At 46.4% G+C, this 18,405-nt stretch overlaps 1 protein-coding gene across 1 annotated transcript in view; it reads left to right on the top strand.

Annotated features, from left to right (window-relative positions):
• LOC124798890 (retinal homeobox protein Rx2-like) overlaps positions 1 to 18,405 on the top strand; it is a 148,783-nt gene that overhangs the window by 84,895 nt on the left and 45,483 nt on the right. The gene's annotated exons all lie outside the window — the stretch shown is intronic.

An 18,405-nucleotide genomic window follows, 5' to 3' on the forward strand; every position in this document is an offset into this window, starting at 1 on the left:
CATAAGGATCCCAGATCGCGTAGCAGTACTCCAAAACAGGAGGGACAAGCGGAGTGTAGCCAGTCTCTTTAGTAGATCTGTTGCATTTTCTAAGTGTTCTGTCAATAAAACGTAGTCTTCGGTTTACCTTCCCATAACATTTTATATATGTTCTTTCCAATTTAAGTTGTTCGTAATTGTAATTCCTAGGTATTTCTTCATTATTTGATGCCCAGTCGCAGCCAGTGTCTGTAATTCCTTTGTGACTGAAAATGTGGCTCATCTGAGGTCATCAGTCCCCTAGAACTTAGAACTACTTAAACCTAACCAACCTAAGGGCATCACACATACATCCATGCCCGAGGCAGGATTCGAACCTGCGACCGTAGTAGCGGTCACGCGGTTCCAGACTCAAGCGCCTAGAATCGCTCGGCACAGCGGCCGGCTCTGAAAATGTATCGGTGTTGTGCGGATAGCTGTGGGCGGTGGCGGGGGGGGGGGGGGGGGGGGGGGGGTTTCTAGAGGAATGTTTGCGTTACGGGTAATTCCGAACATGAAAGGATGACTGACGAAACCCTGTACCATCACCGTTCGGGCGTCTCGAGCAGCATAAAGGGCAACCGCGGGTATCGTTGTTCATGAAATGGCCAGATCACAATCAAAATGCTGTCGACCCATGAGATTGCACAGACGCTTGGCAGTTAACACATAAGAATGGGATAGTGTCTGCTCATGAGGATGTCAGTCACAACTTCTGTCACATCGGTCTTTGCATTAGCGTGAACCCGAATTTCTGTTGCGGCTGTAGCTAACAAAGAAGCAGAATTTAAATGGTGAACAACAGCTGAAGTGACCACGCAGGTCATTTTTTATGCTTTAGTAGGTCTTATTTGCTTACGTAGAGAAATATCCTTTAGGTTTACTAGAGATTTCCGTAAACCTTATATGATGGCGACACGTCTGGAGTAAACTGGAGTTGCGTACACAGAAACAAGTGACATATATTATGTGACAGTACGAGACCATTTAGTTTGTCTGCAGAGGTCTTCTGTGTTCTAGTGGGGTACTGTTTGCGTTTAGAATTCAGAATTAGAAACCAAGAGAAGCTGAATGGCACAGCGAGCACATTTGGAAGACTTCACGGACATTCAAATACTTGTGGAGACATCGCAAGTAGTCCAATGTAGACGGGGTAGTGAAGTGGCACATGGCCTCATTGAAGGGTGGATTGTACATTACATACTTACGATGTTAAATTTGTTAATCTTAGGTACATTTATCTAGTAAAGAGTTCACGATAATGTTGTAAAATTTTAATGACTGATGGAGGAAGAGTCTCTCTCCATTAACCTATTTTTGTAGATAAGTCGTTTGCATAATTTATTTTTTAGAGAATTTTTTGCAAGTTGTAAAATTTTTTACACATATTCCAGCTTTATTAATTCATAATTTCTACAGTGCTAAACTGTACTTCTGCATCGTTGATATTCAGCCCAGTTCCTGTAAGTTGTGTAAATTTCACTGCTCTATGATGGTAAGTTCCCGAAAAAAGGCATCTAATCATTAAAAAAAATAAAATCTCAGGTATCTAGTTTTAAAGATGAACATAGTTTGTTAGTATCATGAGAACGTCCCTGCACGATATCCTGGGTCACCTGCATTTTCATCATCCTCTCTGGCTCTCTTAGCATTCTTTGAGTGCATTCTTGCTTTCTTAGCTATCAAAGTCACTTCATAATCTGCTTCCTTCACAAGGACAGCACCCAATTCCGAACATGTCACCACCATATTTTCCCCAGGTTGTATGCCTAACTTTTGAAGCAGCCTAACTCTCGCCATATTTCCATCATTACATAAAGAACTGCATCATAAACACCTAAATTCAATGCGTCTTTAGCCACAAATACTATCTTAAGAACAAGTGAATGTAGTGCGCGAACAGGGCAGCCAAGTGTGAGCACGAAATATTTTCAGAAATCAGCAAATTAGGTTTTTGAAGTTCCAGAAGGTGACAGAAGGCAAAAGGGGAACGTGGAAACATATGCTGACCTTAAAGTAAATGAATATTTAAAGCCTTTAATGGGTAAAATGCCCTTAGAAAACATACTTCTCTAGTAAAATACACTCCAAGGAATGTTTATGAGCAAAAAAAATTTTTTTTTAATATTTTGCCCCATACGAAGGTACAATCTCCCGTTTAAGGTTGTGGAGGGTATTTTAGGCACGAGAAAACATTCGGCGGAAATCTGGAAAAAGGGTCCACGTGCTAAAATATAGCGGCGGAATCTTTGTCCCTACTCATGTATCGGAAGATGTTGAACATTTCGTAGTTGCATATCTTGCAGCGACTTCTACGTTACATACATAGCCTTCCGAGAGTGTCCTCGACTTCTGGAGATTATATATATATATATATATATATATATATATATATATATATATATATATATATATATATATATATATATATATATTTGTGTGTGTGTGTGTGTGTGTGTATAATCAAAACGTCTTCGGTCCCGGGTTCGATCCCCCGCCACTGCCTAAATTTTGATAATCAGCATTGGCGGCCGAAGACTTCCGGCATAAGAAGTCAGCCTCGTTCTGCCAACGGCCTTGTCAAAGAGGGCGGAGGAGCGGATAGAGGTTCAGGGCACTCTCTTGTCCTAGGGGTGGGAAATTGCCCCTAAAGGCGGAAGAATCAGCAATGATCAACGACATGAGGATGCAGAAGGCAATGGAAACCACTGCTTTAAAGACACGTAACGTGTATCCACAGGACATGTGGCCTGTAATTGAAGAACTGTCATGATTATCTCTCCCTTGGCAAAAGATTCCGGAATAGTCCCCCATTCGGATCTCCGAGAGGGGACTGCCAAGGGGGAGGTTACCATGAGAAAAAGATTGAATAATCAACGAAAGGGTAACGTTCTACGAGTCGGGGCGTGGAATGTCAGAAGCTTGAACGTGATAGGGAAACTAGAAAATCTTAAAAGGGAAATGCAAAGGCTCAATCTAGATATAGTAGTGGTCAGTGAAGTGAAATGGAAGGAAGACAAGGATTTCTGGTCAGATGAGTATCGGGTAATATCAACAGCAGCAGAAAATGGTATAACAGGTGTAGGATTCGTTACGAATAGGAAGGTAGGGCAGAGGGTGTGTTACTGTGAACAGTTCAGTGACCGGGTTGTTCTAATCAGAATCGACAGCAGACCAACACCAACAACGATAGTTCAGGTATACATGCCGACGTCGCAAGCTGAAGATGAACAGATAGAGAAAGTGTATCAGGATATTGAAAGGGTAATGCAGAATGTAAAGGGCGACGGAAATCTAATAGTCATGGGCGACTGGAATGCAGTTGTAGGCGAAGGAGTAGAAGAAAAGGTTACAGGAGAATATGGGCTTGGGACAAGGAATGAAAGAGGAGAAAGACTGAGTTCTGTAACAAGTTTCAGCCAGTAATAGCGAATACCCTGTTCAAGAATCACAAGAGGAGGAGGTATACTTGGAAAAGGCCCGGAGATGCGAGAAGATTTCAATTAGATTACATCATGGTCAGACAGAGATTCCGAAATCAGATACTGGATTGTAAGGCGTACCCAGGAGCAGATATAGACTCAGATCACAATATAGTAGTGATGAAGAGTAGGCTGAAGTTCAAGACATTAGTCAGGAAGAATCAATACGCAAAGAAGTGGAATACGGAAGTACTAAGGAATGACGAGATACGTTTGAAGTTCTCTAACGCTATAGCTACAGCAATAAGGAATAGCGAAGTAGGCAGTACAGTTGAAGAGGAATGGACATCTCTAAAAAGGGCCATCACAGAGGTTGGGAAGGAAAACATAGGTACAAAGAAGGTACCTGCGAAGAAACCATGGGTAACAGAAGAAATACTTCACTTGATTGATGAAAGGAGGAAGTACAAAAATGTTCCGGGAAAATCAGGAATACAGAAATACAAGTCACTGAGGAATGAAATAAATAGGAAGTGGAGGGAAGCTAAGACGAAATGACTGCAGGAAAAATGTGAAGACATCGAAAAAGATATGATTGTCGGAAGGACAGACTCAGCATACAGGAAAGTCAAAACAACCTTTGGTGACATTAAAAGCAACGGTGGTAACATTAAGAGTGCAACGGGAATTCCACTGTTAAATGCAGAGGGAAGAGCAGATAGGTGGAAAGAATACATTGAAAGCCTCTATGAGGGTGAAGATTTGCCTGATGTGATAGAAGAAGGAACAGGAGTCGATTTAGAAGAGATAGGGGATCCAGTATTAGCATCGGAATTTAAAAGAGCTTTGGAGGACTTACGGTCAAATAAGGTAGAAGGGTTAGATAACATTCCATCAGAATTTCTAAAATCATTGGGGGAAGTGGCAACAAAACGACTATTCACGTTGGTGTGTAGAATGTATGAGTCTGGCGATATACCATCTGACTTTCGGAGAAGCATCATCCACACAATTCCGAAGACGGCAAGAGCTGACAAGTGCGAGAATTATCGCACAATCAGCTTGACAGCTCATGCATCGAAGCTGCTTACAAGAATAATAAACAGAAGAATGGAAAAGAAAATTGAGAATGCGCTAGGTGACGATCAGTTTGGCTTTAGGAAAAGTAAAGGGACGAGAGAGGCAATTCTGACGTTACGGCTAATAATGGAAGCAAGGCTAAAGAAAAATCAAGACGCTTTCATAGGATTTGTCGACCTGGAAAAAGCGTTCGACAATATAAAATGGTGCAAGCTGTTCGAGATTCTGAAAAAAATAGGGGTAAGCTATAGGGAGACACGAGTCATATACAATATGTACAACAACCAAAAGGGAATAATAAGAGTGGATGATCAAGAACGAAGTGCTCGTATTGAGAAGGGTGTAAGACAAGGCTGTAGCCTTTCTCCCCTACTCTTCAATCTGTACATCGAGGAAGCAATGATGGAAATAAAAGAAAGGTTCAGGAGTGGAATTAAAATATAAGATGAAAGGATATCAATGATAAGATTCGCTGATGACGTTGCTATCCTGAGTGAAAGCGAAGAAGAATTAAATTATCTGCAGAACGGAATGAACAGTCTAATGAGTACACAGTACGGTTTGAGAGTAAATCGGAGAAAGACGAAGGTAATGAGAACTAGTAGAAATGAGACCAGCGAGAAACTTAACATCAGGATTGATGGTCACGAAGTCAATGAAGTTAAGGAATTCTGCTACCTAGGCAGTAAAATAACCAATGACGGACGGAGCAAGGAGGACATCAAAAGCAGACTCGCTATGGCAAAAAAGGCATTTCTGGCCAAGAGAAGTCTACTAATATCAAATACCGGCCTGAATTTGAGGAAGAAATTTCTGAGGATGTACGTCTGGAGTACAGCATTGTATGGTAGTGAAACATGGACTGTGGGAAAACCGGAACAGAAGAGAATCGAAGCATTTGAGATGTGGTGCTATAGACGAATGTTGAAAATTAGGTGGACTGATAAGGTAAAGAATGAGGAGGTTCTACGCAGAATCGGAGAGGAAAGGAATATGTGGAAAACACTGATAAGGAGAAGGGACAGGATGATAGAACATCTGCTAGGACATGAGGGAATGACTTCCATGGTACTAGAGGGAGCGGTAGAGGGCAAAAACTGTAGAGGAAGACAGAGATTGGAATACGTCAAGCAAATAATTGAGGAAGTAGGTTGCAAGTGCTACTCTGAGGTGAAGAGGTTAGCACAGGAAAGGAATACGTGGCGGGCCGCATCAGATCAGTCAGTATACTGATGACAAAAAAAAAAAAAAAAAAAAAAAAAAAAAAAAAAAAAAAAAAAAAATGCTCGACAGTGTATGCGGATCCAGCAGCAAGTGACGCTTTTACATATGAGTCTCGATTTACGCAGGAGAAAGAGTCTCGCCGTTTGTTCATCTGATACAATCACATATGCTTTACAACATTGAGAATATTACAGAAAGCGACCAAAATAGCATCGTCAGTGATCTCGTACACCCATAGACACAGTACATGACAACATTATGGAAAGATACCAATATGACGTCGCAGCTCATGGTGTAGTGGCTAGCGTTGCTACCTCTGGATCACGGGGTCCCTGGTTCGATACCGAGCCGGGTTGGGAATTTTCTCTGCCCAGCGACTGGGCGTTTGTGTTGTCCTTATCATTTCATCATCATTTGTGGCAGTGGCTTGGACTGTGTAACAAATTACTGAATAAAAATTGGGTCTTCTTACGGGCGCTGATGACCACGCAGTAGAGCGCCCCACAATCCAATCATCATCATCATCATCATCATCAGCGCCATTATTCTCGTCTGGGGCCAACATTATCTTAGGCGCATATACATCACTGTATGAATCATCAAAGGCATTATAATAGGTGTGTAGTCTGTAAGGATAAAATTCTACAGGGATGTGGACCTGGGTTTCCTCCGAGGACGACAATGTTCATCCACAAAGTGAGTCCTACCCTCCATATTTGATTCCTAATGAGTGGACGTTTCGCTGAAGTACGCTGCATTGGGCCAAGTAAGCTATTCCATCCATTGCTTATTCCCCTTAGTCTGAGGACATGGGGCTCTGCTAGCCGTAAAAATGTGAGGGACCTCAAACGACACAATATTCATCTCCACTGCGGCACCTTTATCTTGAGGATTAACAACCACATACGCAAATGTTGTCGAATAATCTGTCCACTGTTTTCCATCGCCAGCAGTGCTTTTAGCAATCTCTGTTATTTACAGTTTGAACAGTTACCTAGGGATGTATGCATATTTAAACACGAATGTAAATTTCATTCGCTAATTTGGTTGCAGAATCATAGATTAACGAGTAATGTAGGCAGTGACCAATGAAATATCGCACGAATCTATAGATGCAGGGAAAAAATTTTCGCCGACCGATTGTGATGCTATTGCCACTATTGACCAATGAAAGAGACTATCTATATTCACACGGGCGCATATAATAGCGGACAGCATTCAGGCGTGAAGAGGCGTGTTAATTTTAGCGCAAAATTGCCCGCCTCCATTCATAAAGCGTTATGGTGTCCCCGGGCAAAATGTGATAGGGGCACTTGCGCCACGCGAACCGATTTGCGTACAATAGATTTCACGAGCGCTCTTTCGAATGACAATTGCATCATTAGCACAGATGAAATCAGTAACGACCCTTAACAATCCAATCCCGGCGATCCGGCCTGTGCCGCCGTCCTTATTACTGCCACATTGAGATCGCCGCCCACCGGGTGTTGCGCTTTGCAAAATAATCAGTGCACCCTGATGTTCATCGCTTGTGGAAACTCGTCGCATCAGTAATTCGGCGGTTTTGTTGCACGTATTTCGAGATCGAATTGTGGGCTCGTCAGTGAAGACGCAATCCTAATCATTACTGTTGGGAACTACAAGTATGTTATGTGAAGACTTAAACGTATTTCTTCCGAGAAAAGAAAGACAAGGAACAAAGACGAGTCGAAATAGAACTTCGAAGCTCTATGGAAGAAGTCCTCTAATTATCAGGAAATAGTTCCCGAATAAAGCAAACGAAAGGACAGACAGAAAGACCGTTGTGACTCAGATAATACACCGAGAGAGAAAAAGAAAGATAGATAGATAGAGAGAGAGAGAGAGAGAGAGAGAGAGAGAGAGAGAGAGAGAGAGAGAGAGAGAGATAGGAGAGAGAGATAGGAGAGAGATAGGGGAGAGAGAGAGAGAGAGATAGGGGAGGGAGAGAGAGAGATAGGGGAGAGAGAGAGAGAGATAGGGGAGAGAGAGAGAGAGATAGGGGGGAGAGAGAGAGAGATAGAGACAGATGTACATAAAAAACAAATATAATTTCATAAAATCAGGATGATTTACTCAAGAGAGCCGCGCGGAGTGGCCGAGCGGTCTAAGGACGCCATGTCACGGACTGCGCGGCCCCTCCCGCCGGAGGTTAGTCCTCCCTCTGGCATGGGTGTGTGTGTGTGTTGTTCTTAGCATAAGTTAGTTTAAGCAGTGTGTAAGACTAGGGACCGATGACCTCAGCAGTTTGGTCCCTTAGAAATTATTCACACACATTTGAACATAATCAAGAGAAAGAGTTTCACAAACTGGACAAGTAAATAACGCGTTGGCCCACTTCTGGCCCTTCCGCAAGCAGGTATTTGGCTTGGCATTGGTGGTGTTGTTGGATGTCTTCCTGAGGGATATCGTCTCAAATTCTATCCAGCTGTCCCGTTAGATCTTCAAAATCCCGAGCTGGTTAAGGGGCTCTACCCATAATACCTCAAACGGTCTCAACTGGGGAAAGACCCGGAGACCTTGACGGCCAAGATATGGTTTGGCAAGCAAGAGGCCAAGCAATAGAAACTCTTGGGTAAGCGGGCGGGCATTATATTACTGAAATGTAAGCCCAAGATGACTTGCCATGCATTTCAACAAAATGGGGAGTAGAATATCGTCGACCTACCGCTGTGCTGTAAGGATGCCGCGGATGACAACCAAAGGGGTCATGCTGTGGAAATAAATGGCACCGCAGACCATCAGTTCACGTCGTCGGGCAGCAGGCCGGGCGACAGTCAGGTTGGTGTCCTGTGGGAGTCCAAGCGTCTCCAGACACATCTTCATTGGTCATCGGGGCTCAATTCGAAGCGGAACTCATCACTGAAGACAATTAAACTCCAAACAACCTGACTGTCGCCCACATTATGGCAAGAAAACTGGGACTGATGGTCTTAGTTGGTTCCTTTTTGAGGGAGGAGACCAGACAGCGAGGTCATCGGTCTCATAGGATTAGGAAATGATGGGGAAGGAAGTCGGCAGTGCCCTTTCAAAGGAACCATCCCGGCATTTGCCTGGAGCGATTTAGGGAAATCACGGAAAACCTAAATCAGGATGGCCTGACGCGAGGTTGAACCGTTGTCCTCCCGAATGCGAGTCCAGTGTGCTAACCATTGCGCCACCTCGCTCAATGGACTGATGGTCTGGGGTGCCGTTTCTTTTCATGGCAGGACCCCTTCGGTTGTCATGCGCGGCACCCTTACAGTACAGTGGTACGTCGACGATATTCTACGCCTTGTTTTGCAATGCTGGGCTTACATTCCAGCATGATAATGTCCGCCCACACACGGCAAGAGTTTCTACTGCTTGTCTTCGTGTTTACCAAGCACCTAACTTAGCAAGTAGAGTCTCTAGATCTCTCCCTAATTAAGAAAGTTTCGAGCATTATGGGCGGGGGCCTCCAAGTCGATCAATCCATGGCAAGCCGAATAACTGCTTGCATAAGGACCAAAGGTGGAACAACGTATTATTGACATGTTTAGTTTCTGAAGTTCCTTCTCTTGAATAAACCATGCAGTTTTTCAGATATTATAATCAACTGTACATGTACATCAGCTCTATAGATTTCCGAAATTAGAATTATATTAATACCTTCAGCTGCTAACGGGCGTTGATATATACCAACGGGGACAGGTGAAAATGTATGCCCAGACCGGGACACCATATCCATATAAATGTATAGTTCTGGCAACACCAGCCATGGCCTCCTCCTTCTGTGCGGATGCACACATATTCCCCGAACTCTTACGGGACTTGGAAACAATGTCTTCCACGAGTAATGAGTGTGTTGGGGTGGGACACTACGAATGTAGTGTGTGGACATACAAGGTGAGAATGTGGGTCTCGCGGGAGGCGTGCGCGAGATAGTCCCCGCAGTCTCGCTGTCATCTGTGCCCTTCGTGGCTCAGCTGGATAGAGCGTCTGCCATGGAAGTAGGAGATCCCGGGTTCGTGTCCCGGTCGGGGCACACAGTTTCATCTGTCCCTGTTGATATATATCACCACCCGTTAGCAGCTGAAGGTATTAATATAATTCTAATTTCGTTATAGACAGCTGCAGGCCATCAATGGTGTCTGATCTTTTGGGCCGTCCGGAGTAGCCGAGCGGTTCTAGGCGCTACAGTCTGGAACCGCGCGACCGCTACGGTCGCAGGTTCGAATCCGGCATCGGGCATGGATGTGTGTGATGTCCTTAGGTTAGTTTCGTTAAGTAGTTCTAAGTCTAGGGGACTGATGACCTCAGATGTTAAGTCACATAGTGCTTAGAGCCATTTGAACCATTTGATTGTCTGCTGGAGAAACAGGACCGACGTTGGCAACTGTCTGATTCTCCGCTATTTTACACCACGCGTTTTCAGAAAAGACTTTCGGTGCGTCGGCGGTATTGGGCCGTGTGCCATAATCTTTGGCCCGAAATACGTCGGCAAAATAATTGTCTCGCTGCAGTCCCAATTTCCACAATTTGATTGATGCACTGAACAGCTTAAATGAGACAGATTGCGCTTCATACTTATAAAGTACTCCAAATCACTTACAGCAAAGAAATATAATACCGACTGAACGTTTTCGGAAGTTTAAACATGTTACCCGTTCACAACGTCCCCTCCATCCCTCGCTAATGGAGGCGTCATACTCCCACACTACTTCTACGCAAAGAGAGTCATGTATATGCCAAATTTGATTGAAATTGCTCCTGGCGTTTCTAATTTACGCTGCTATATTACCCCTTCTCATCCTGATGCCTCTGCTGCGGGTAAAGGTTTTCTTCTTCGTACTTACAATCGCATCTGGATTGAGGGACATGTTTCCGCATGCTGGCGCGAGTCTATTGCTGTCCCGATTCCTAAGCCGGGGAAGGACAAGCACTTGCCTTCCAGTTATCGACCCATCTCGCTTACCAGCTGTGTCTGTAAAGTGATGGAGCGAATGGTTAACTCTCGTTTGGTTTGGCTGCTCGAGTCTCGACGCCTACTTACCAATGTACAATGTGGATTTCGTAGGCGCCGCTCTGCTGTTGACCATCTGGTTACCTTGTCGACCTTCATTATGAATAACTTCTTGCGGAAGCGCCCGACCGCGGCTGTGTTCTTTGATTTGGAGAAGGCTTACGACACCTGTTGGAGGGCGGGCATTCTCCGCACCATGCATACATGGGGCCTTCGCGGTCGCCTCCCTCTTTTTATTCGTTCCTTTTTAATGGATCGACAGTTCAGGGTACGTGTGGGTTCTGTCCTGTCAGACACCTTTCTCCAGGAGAATGGGGTGCCACAGGGCTCAGTTTTGAGCGTCGCTCTCTTCGCCATAGCGATCAATCCAATAATGGATTGCCTCCCAGCTGATGTATCAGGCTCCCTTTTCGTGGACGATTTTACCATCTATTGCAGCGCGCAGCGTACGTGTTTCCTGGAGCGCTGTCTTCAGCGTTCTCTTGACCGTCTTTACTCCTGGAGTGTCGCCAATGGCTTCCGTTTTTCTGCCGAGAAGACGGTCTGTATTAACTTCTGGCGCTACAAAGAGTTTCTCCCACCGTCCTTACGACTCGGTCCCGTTGCTCTCCCATTCGTGGAGACAACAAAATTTTTAGGTCTTACATTTGACAGGAAACTTAGTTGGTCTCCACATGTCATATTTGGCTGCCCGTTGTACCCGTTCTCTAAATGTCCTCCGTGTTCTCAGTGGTATGTCGTGGGGAGCGGATCGAACCGTCCTACTTCGCCTATATCGGTCGATCGTCCGCTCCAAGCTGGATTATGGGAGCTTCGTATACTCCTCTGCACGGCCATCCATCTTACGCCGCCTCAACTCCATACAACATCGGGGTTTACGACTTGCGATCGGAGCGTTTTATACTAGTCCCGTCGAGAGTCTTCATGCTGACGCTGGTGAGTTGCCACTCACCTACCGGCGCGATATACTGCTTTGTCGGTATGCCTGTCGGCTACTGGCACTGCCCGACCACCCGTCTTATCGTTCCTTTTTTGATGACTCTCTCGACCGTCAATACGGGTTGTATGTCTCTGCCCTGCTACCCCCTGGAGTTCGCTTTCGTCGTCTCCTTCAACACCTTAATTTTTCACTCCCTGCAACCTTTCGAGTGGACGAGAGCCACATGCCACCTTGGCTCCAGGCTCAGGTTCGCGTCCACCTTGACCTCTGCTCGCTCCCGAAGGAGGTTAGCTCCGGTTCAGTCTACCACTCCCGTTTTGTCGAACTTCGTTCGAAGTTCATTAATATGACCTTCATTTATACAGATGGCTCTAAGACTACCAGGCTGTTCTTTACATCTGCCGCCACCGGCATTCTGCATATGTCATCTGCTCCGATTCCCTGAGCGCTATCCAGAACCTCAGTGATCCGTACCCGGTTCACCCTTTCGTGCACCGGATCCGACGCTCTCTTCAGCAGCTGGTGGACGTCGGTTCTCCGGCTAGCTTTATGTGGGTTCCTGGCCATGTCGGTATCCCTGGGAACGAAGCTGCAGATGCCGCGGCCAAGGCTGCGGTCCTCCAGCCTCGGACAGCTTCTTGTTGTGTCCCTTCGTCAGATTGTAGCAGGGTCATTTGTCGGCGCATTTTATCGCTGTGGCATACCGATTGGGCTGCACTTACAGACAACAAGCTTCGGGCCTTGAAACCTCTTCCCGTGGCTTGGACGTCCTCCTCACGCCCTTCTCGGCGGGAGGAGGTAGTTTTGGCCCGGTTACGAATTGGCCACTGCCGGTTCAGCCATCGCCATCTGCTGACGGCTGCGCCGGCGCCGCTCTGCCCATGTGGGCAATTGCTGACGGTCCGCCACATTTTAACGTCCTGTCCGGATTTTAACACACTGCGTCTTGATCTTGGCCTGCCATGTACTCTAGAAGCCATTTTAGCGGATGACCCACGAGCAGCTGCTCGCGTTCTTCATTTTATCAATTTGACAACCCTCTCTAAGGACATTTGATTATGCTGTTTTCTTTTTTTTTAATCCTATGCCTGTCAGTCTCTTTTATCGTGTTTTCCGTTTCGTTGCTGTTTTAAAGTTGTGACTCGCGGTGCACTCCTAACGTAGTCTGGGCGCTAATGATCGTTGAAGTTGTGCGCCCTAAAACCACAAAAAAAATGATGCCTCTGCCATAATGATACTAGGGGTGTCTTACTGTCACATCAATTTTTTTGCAGATTACAAGTGATAGGTGCGTCAGTTTTGGAAGAAATTCCTCCAGGAGAGATTTTGACATGTTACTTGCTTGCAGACCCCCTCCCACGCACCCCTCCGACCCCCCTCCTCCCCCCCGTCCTCAAGCTGTAGAGCTGAAACGTGATCGTGACTGTCTCCGAGAAGTCTGGCGACCCATGAAACTATGGGTTTGATCAGAATGTTGGTCATTATCGAATATTTTTGCAAGTCACGTATTCTCATCCCCATGCCCACGAGTTGTTAGGCTATATTATCCCACAATAATTTGGCACAAATAAGAGTCAATACATACAAAATTTTATTGACATTCCTTCAGACATTCCTTAGTTAAGTTCCTCTGTGGTGCCCCTTTCACTCCCATACCTATGAGCTGGCGGGATTCGTATCCCCACATACTCTTTCCTGGGCGTGTGCCAAAGATTCATTGTAATAGGATAAATGGCATAGGAACGCATAGAAGAAGCACAAAGAAGAACTCATTTTTATGTATTAGGTTAGATACTTGCAGCATTTTTCCTCAGTTGGTACTTCAATTACACCTCATCACGTAAATAGGAAAAATCGGTTTTTTACAACTGTATTATTAGTGCCTACCATACCTGTTTCGCTTATTCATGCGAAGCATTATCTCGTGTATCCACGTATTTTTCCGTGTGTGCTAGGTGCTCAGTCGGCACCGACCGACCACTGTGCGATCCTATGTTTATGGCGTCATAGTATGCGGTATGGAGGGGTGTGTGGGACAGCAAATCACTCTCCTGGCTGTTTGTAGCGTAGCCCTGTTTACCTGTGTGGCCCACACTGGATTTAAAGTTACATACCTTAATTGGCCTTAGACGTTGATTGAACTACCGTTTATGGCCAGCTCGAGAGTCGTTTATTATTTTCGCACAGATAAGCGGTTAGCCGCATACTACACTCGCTTGATGCTCTACTATGATGATGACTGTTAGAGTACTAACACTGGAGTGACACAAAAGATCACGTGTGACAAACGAAGGATTAACGCCGTTCTTTTCTTCTAATTTATTGGTTTGCGAGTCGTGCCACTTAAGCCATCTCAATATAAATGTCGGTACGAAGGTAAGGACAACAACACAACACCCAGTCCTGAAGCGGACACGCTCTCCAACTCGACCGGTAATCGTACGGTCCGCAGCTCGTGGTCGTGCGGTAGCGTTCTCGCTTCCCGCGCCCGGGTTCGCGGGTTCGATTCCCGGCGGGGTCAGGGATTTTTTCTGTCTCGTGATGACTGGGTGTTGTGTGGTGTCCTTAGGTTAGTTAGGTTTAAGTAGTTCTAAGTTCTAGGGGACTGATGACCATAGATGTTAAGTCGTATAGTGCTCAGAGCCATTTGGTAATCGTACTCGATCCTCTTCGCGCCTTCGTTTAGCAATCCGACGCGCTGTTCGTGCAGCTACCGAGGCGGAGGGACACAGTTCTTGAATCGCTGTCCTTGAAGTGTAGCAGTCATATCCACACGAAAAATGATGTCCACATTAACTATTGGAGGTCATACAGTTCGTAATTATCATAGTGAGCGTTATTCAAGTTTAGCACAGTTCGTGACACTGATTACATACTAACTGTCCAATAAATCGTTTAAAAGTCACTAAATTAGATATGATCTCCCGGAAGCGAAATTTAGATAAAACTCAACAAAATGTACGGCCTGTAATGTGTGCTAACTCGTCTGCGGTATATTTCTATAGGCAGATCTTACTCGTTTCATGACCTCCCGCAGAGTGAACAAAATCTTCCAGCAGTCTCTCTTTTATAAGTTTCAATAGTTAAAATTACAGTTAGATGTTGTTGTGCGCTCGATTTTCGTAAGGATTTATATTCCTGATCAATTGTATAGCGGAGAGATATTTGTTAGCACTTGGGTGGGTGACCAAACGATCTGCCGAGCGCTATTGGCAAGCGGGGTGCACTCGGCCCGTGTTTGGCAAACTGGGGAGCTACTTGATCGATAAGTACCGGCTGCAGTCTCGTAAACTGACGTACGGCCGGGAGAGCGGTGTGCCGACCACATGGCCCTCCATAGCCGCATCCATTGACGCCTGTGGGCTAAGGAAGACACGGCGGCCGTCGGTATCGTTGGGCCTTCATGGTCTGTTCGGGCGGAGTTTAGTTTTAATAAATTCTATTGAATTATGCTGTCTCAAATACGAGATTCCGTTTCAGTTAAGAATGCTGTTGGGTAGACTGGTCGCCTGGTGCAAATCTTTTTAGTTGAGTCTTGCGTCTCGATAAGGAAGAAATAATTATGAAGACAACACAACGCCCACTCCTCGAGCAGATAAAATCTCCCATCCTGCCGGGAATCGAACCCGGGCCCCTCGCCTGCCATTCCGGCGAGCTGGCCACTCAGCTATGGAGACGGACAGACGCACGTAGAACAGTTTTCCAATTGATAAGTCACAGTCAAACTTCAGTTTGGACATACATTGCACTGCAGCATACTGCAGATGTTCTTGCTCTTGATCAGCACTCCAGAAGTCGTTTGGAAACGTACTCCGCGATTAATCAGCCGATCGAGGCCCACAAGAAAGCCAGGCCGCGCCACGTAGGTCACAGCACGTGATACTGTAGATCTTAAGGGTGCCGGCAGCCGTCTCCGGAGGGGAGCGAGTAACTATCTCATACGAGTTTATCATAACTCTTTACTGTACGTTTAAATGCACGCAAGGTCTCTATAGAAAAAGACAAAATTATGACCTTTAGTGGGTAGCTGTTCATTGGCATACAGATTTCCCGCGGCCTTGCACGGAGCCGGGCATTCGTGACGTATGGCGTACCGAAAGTGACGTCACCGAAGCGGCCAGGAATTGATTCTCGGACGGGTCGGAGATTTTCTCTGCTGGAGGACTGGCTGTTGTCCTCATGTTCGTATCGTCGTAACTGTTGAGACGGCTGTGTAGGCACGTTCCGAAAGCCGAATAAGTGTACAAAAAAAGTTAGTTTCGGGGCTCGTATATAAGCGTTTGATTACAGTAGCACCACACGCGTCTAGGGTGTAAGGCTTTCTGCCTCAGGCCTCAGGTTTCGCATGCATGGAACGCTTGCGATAATTCGACAACAGCGACCAGCAGCGCCGCCTCCGCGCTGGCGCCAGTGACCGCCAGCTGCTGGCCGCCGGCTCCATTGTCCGGCTTCGCCCCGTCTCCCCAGGCGGACCCTTACCGACCTGGAAGGCCACCCGGTCCCGAGCTGTAGCTGCCTTGTTTGCAGTTGGCCGAGCGCGCCCAAGAGGATTAAAATTGCACTAATGCCCTGCTAATTCACTGTGCGGCGGCCCTTGGCAAATTACCCTGAATGCGCGACGCGACTCTCGGCCCCGGGGTCTGGCTGTAATTGCTACAAGAAGGCCGGCTAATGTGCGCAGCGCGGGGCGTTGTTGTGTGCGCTAATGCCCCCAGTGTGGAGGCCGGATTACGTAATGGCGCCAGTTAGCGGCGAAAGCCGAAAAGCTGCCTACCGCTGCCCGCCCCCCCCTGCCCCCTCCAAACCTCTCTCGCGCTCTTATTAGTCCAATCTCGTAGGCGGCCCTTACCGTCCGACTTGAGGCGAAAGTAATCCCGTCCGACCCGCACGGAACGTTGAAAAGAATTTGCTTCCTGCTAGTTCCTCTCCCTGTGTGGAATTACCTTGTTGGACGCCCTTCCGCTGCTGAGAACAGTGCTCCAACATTCCGTACTGTCGGAAACCGTTACTGTGAGTGCTGCTAAGATGGTAACTGTTCCGAATTTCACTTACTAACTACCACCTATTATGGCGCACAAAATGGTTCAAATGGCTCTGAGCACTATGGGACTTAACATCTGAGGTCATCAGTCCCCTAGAACTTAGAACTATTTAAACTTAACTAACCTAAGGACATCACACACATCCATGGCCGAGGCAGGATTCGAACCTGCAACCGTAGCGGTCGCGCGGTTCCAGACTGAAGCGCCTAGAACCACTTGACCACAACGGCCGGCTATGGAGCACACATTTAGTTCTTGCATACGCTCAAGAAAATTTCCTAGCTTACACTCGGCTTCGACAGGGTGGCCATGAACCTATCGGAAACTGTCAGGGACTATCATGCTACGGGTATCATGCAAATATCAGGGAATTCCATAAATTACGTATCTGTTGTGTTGTCAGAAGAGCCAACACCGTTTTACGAGTGGAGGCCGAAATGCACGCGTTTTAGCTCAAGCAGGCTAGCGTGAGGTCTGGAACATGACAAGGAATGAGAATTCAGAAAGCGGACGTAATTAGTTTGATACTTAACTTTAATCCATTAATGAGGAACGTCGCTCTTGACGGTACATGATTCACAATATTATCTGTTCAGAATACATAGTAATTATAGTAACTGAATATGGCGCCTTGCTAGGTCGTAGCAAATGACGTAGCTGAAGACTATGCTAAACTGTCGTCTGTACAAATGAGATCGTATGTAGACAGTGAACCATCGCTAGCAAAGTTGGCTGTACAACTGGGGCGAGTACTAGGAAGTCTCTCTAGACCTGCCGTGTGGCGGCGCTCGGTCTGCAATCACTGATAGTGGCGACACGCGGGTCCGACGTATACTAACGGACCGCGGCCGATTTAAAGGCTACCACCTAGCAAGTGTGGTGTCTGGCGATGACACCACAGTATCTGCCTTTTTTTTTGCGACTACTTGGTATCCTTTCCTTGATTACAGCCGAGAGGGTTTACTTCGTGCCAGCACGTACCATGCACTCTACACTGAAGAGCCACAGAAACTGGTACACCTGCCTAATATCGTTTAGGGACCCGGCGATCACGCGGAAGTGCCGCAATACGACGTTGCATGGACTCGACTCATGTCTGAAGTAGTGTTGGAGGGAACTGACACCATGAATAATACAGGGCGGACCATAAATCCGTTAGAGTACGCGAAGGGGTGGAGATCTCTTCTGAAAAGCACGTTGCAAGGCGTCCCAGATATGCTCAGTGATACTCATGTCTGGGGACTTTGGTGGCCATCGGAAGTGTGTTCCTGGAGCCAGTCCGTGGCAATTCTGGACGTGTGGGGTGTCACGTTGTCCTGCTGGAATTTCCCAAATCCGTCGGAATGCTCAATGGACATGAATCGACGCAGGTGATCAGACAGGATGCTGACGGACGTGTCACCTGCCAGAGTCGTATCTAGACGCGTTAGGGGTCCAATATCATTCCAACTGCACACGGCCCACTCCATTACAGAGCCTTCATCAGCTTGAGCAGTCATTTTCCTTCGATGTGCTGACTTCCTTCCATGTTTCAACATTGGGACTGATCGCTTTGAGCTGCGGCGCACTGTTCTGTTTATAGGGACAACGTATTGCGCTTACTGCGCCATCTGTTAGCAGCTTTTCGAATTACTTAGAAACTTCTGTATAAGTTTATTACAGTATTGACAATAAACA

Source organism: Schistocerca piceifrons, chromosome 5 (genome assembly GCF_021461385.2).
Source record: "Schistocerca piceifrons isolate TAMUIC-IGC-003096 chromosome 5, iqSchPice1.1, whole genome shotgun sequence".
NCBI lineage: Eukaryota > Metazoa > Arthropoda > Insecta > Orthoptera > Acrididae > Schistocerca > Schistocerca piceifrons.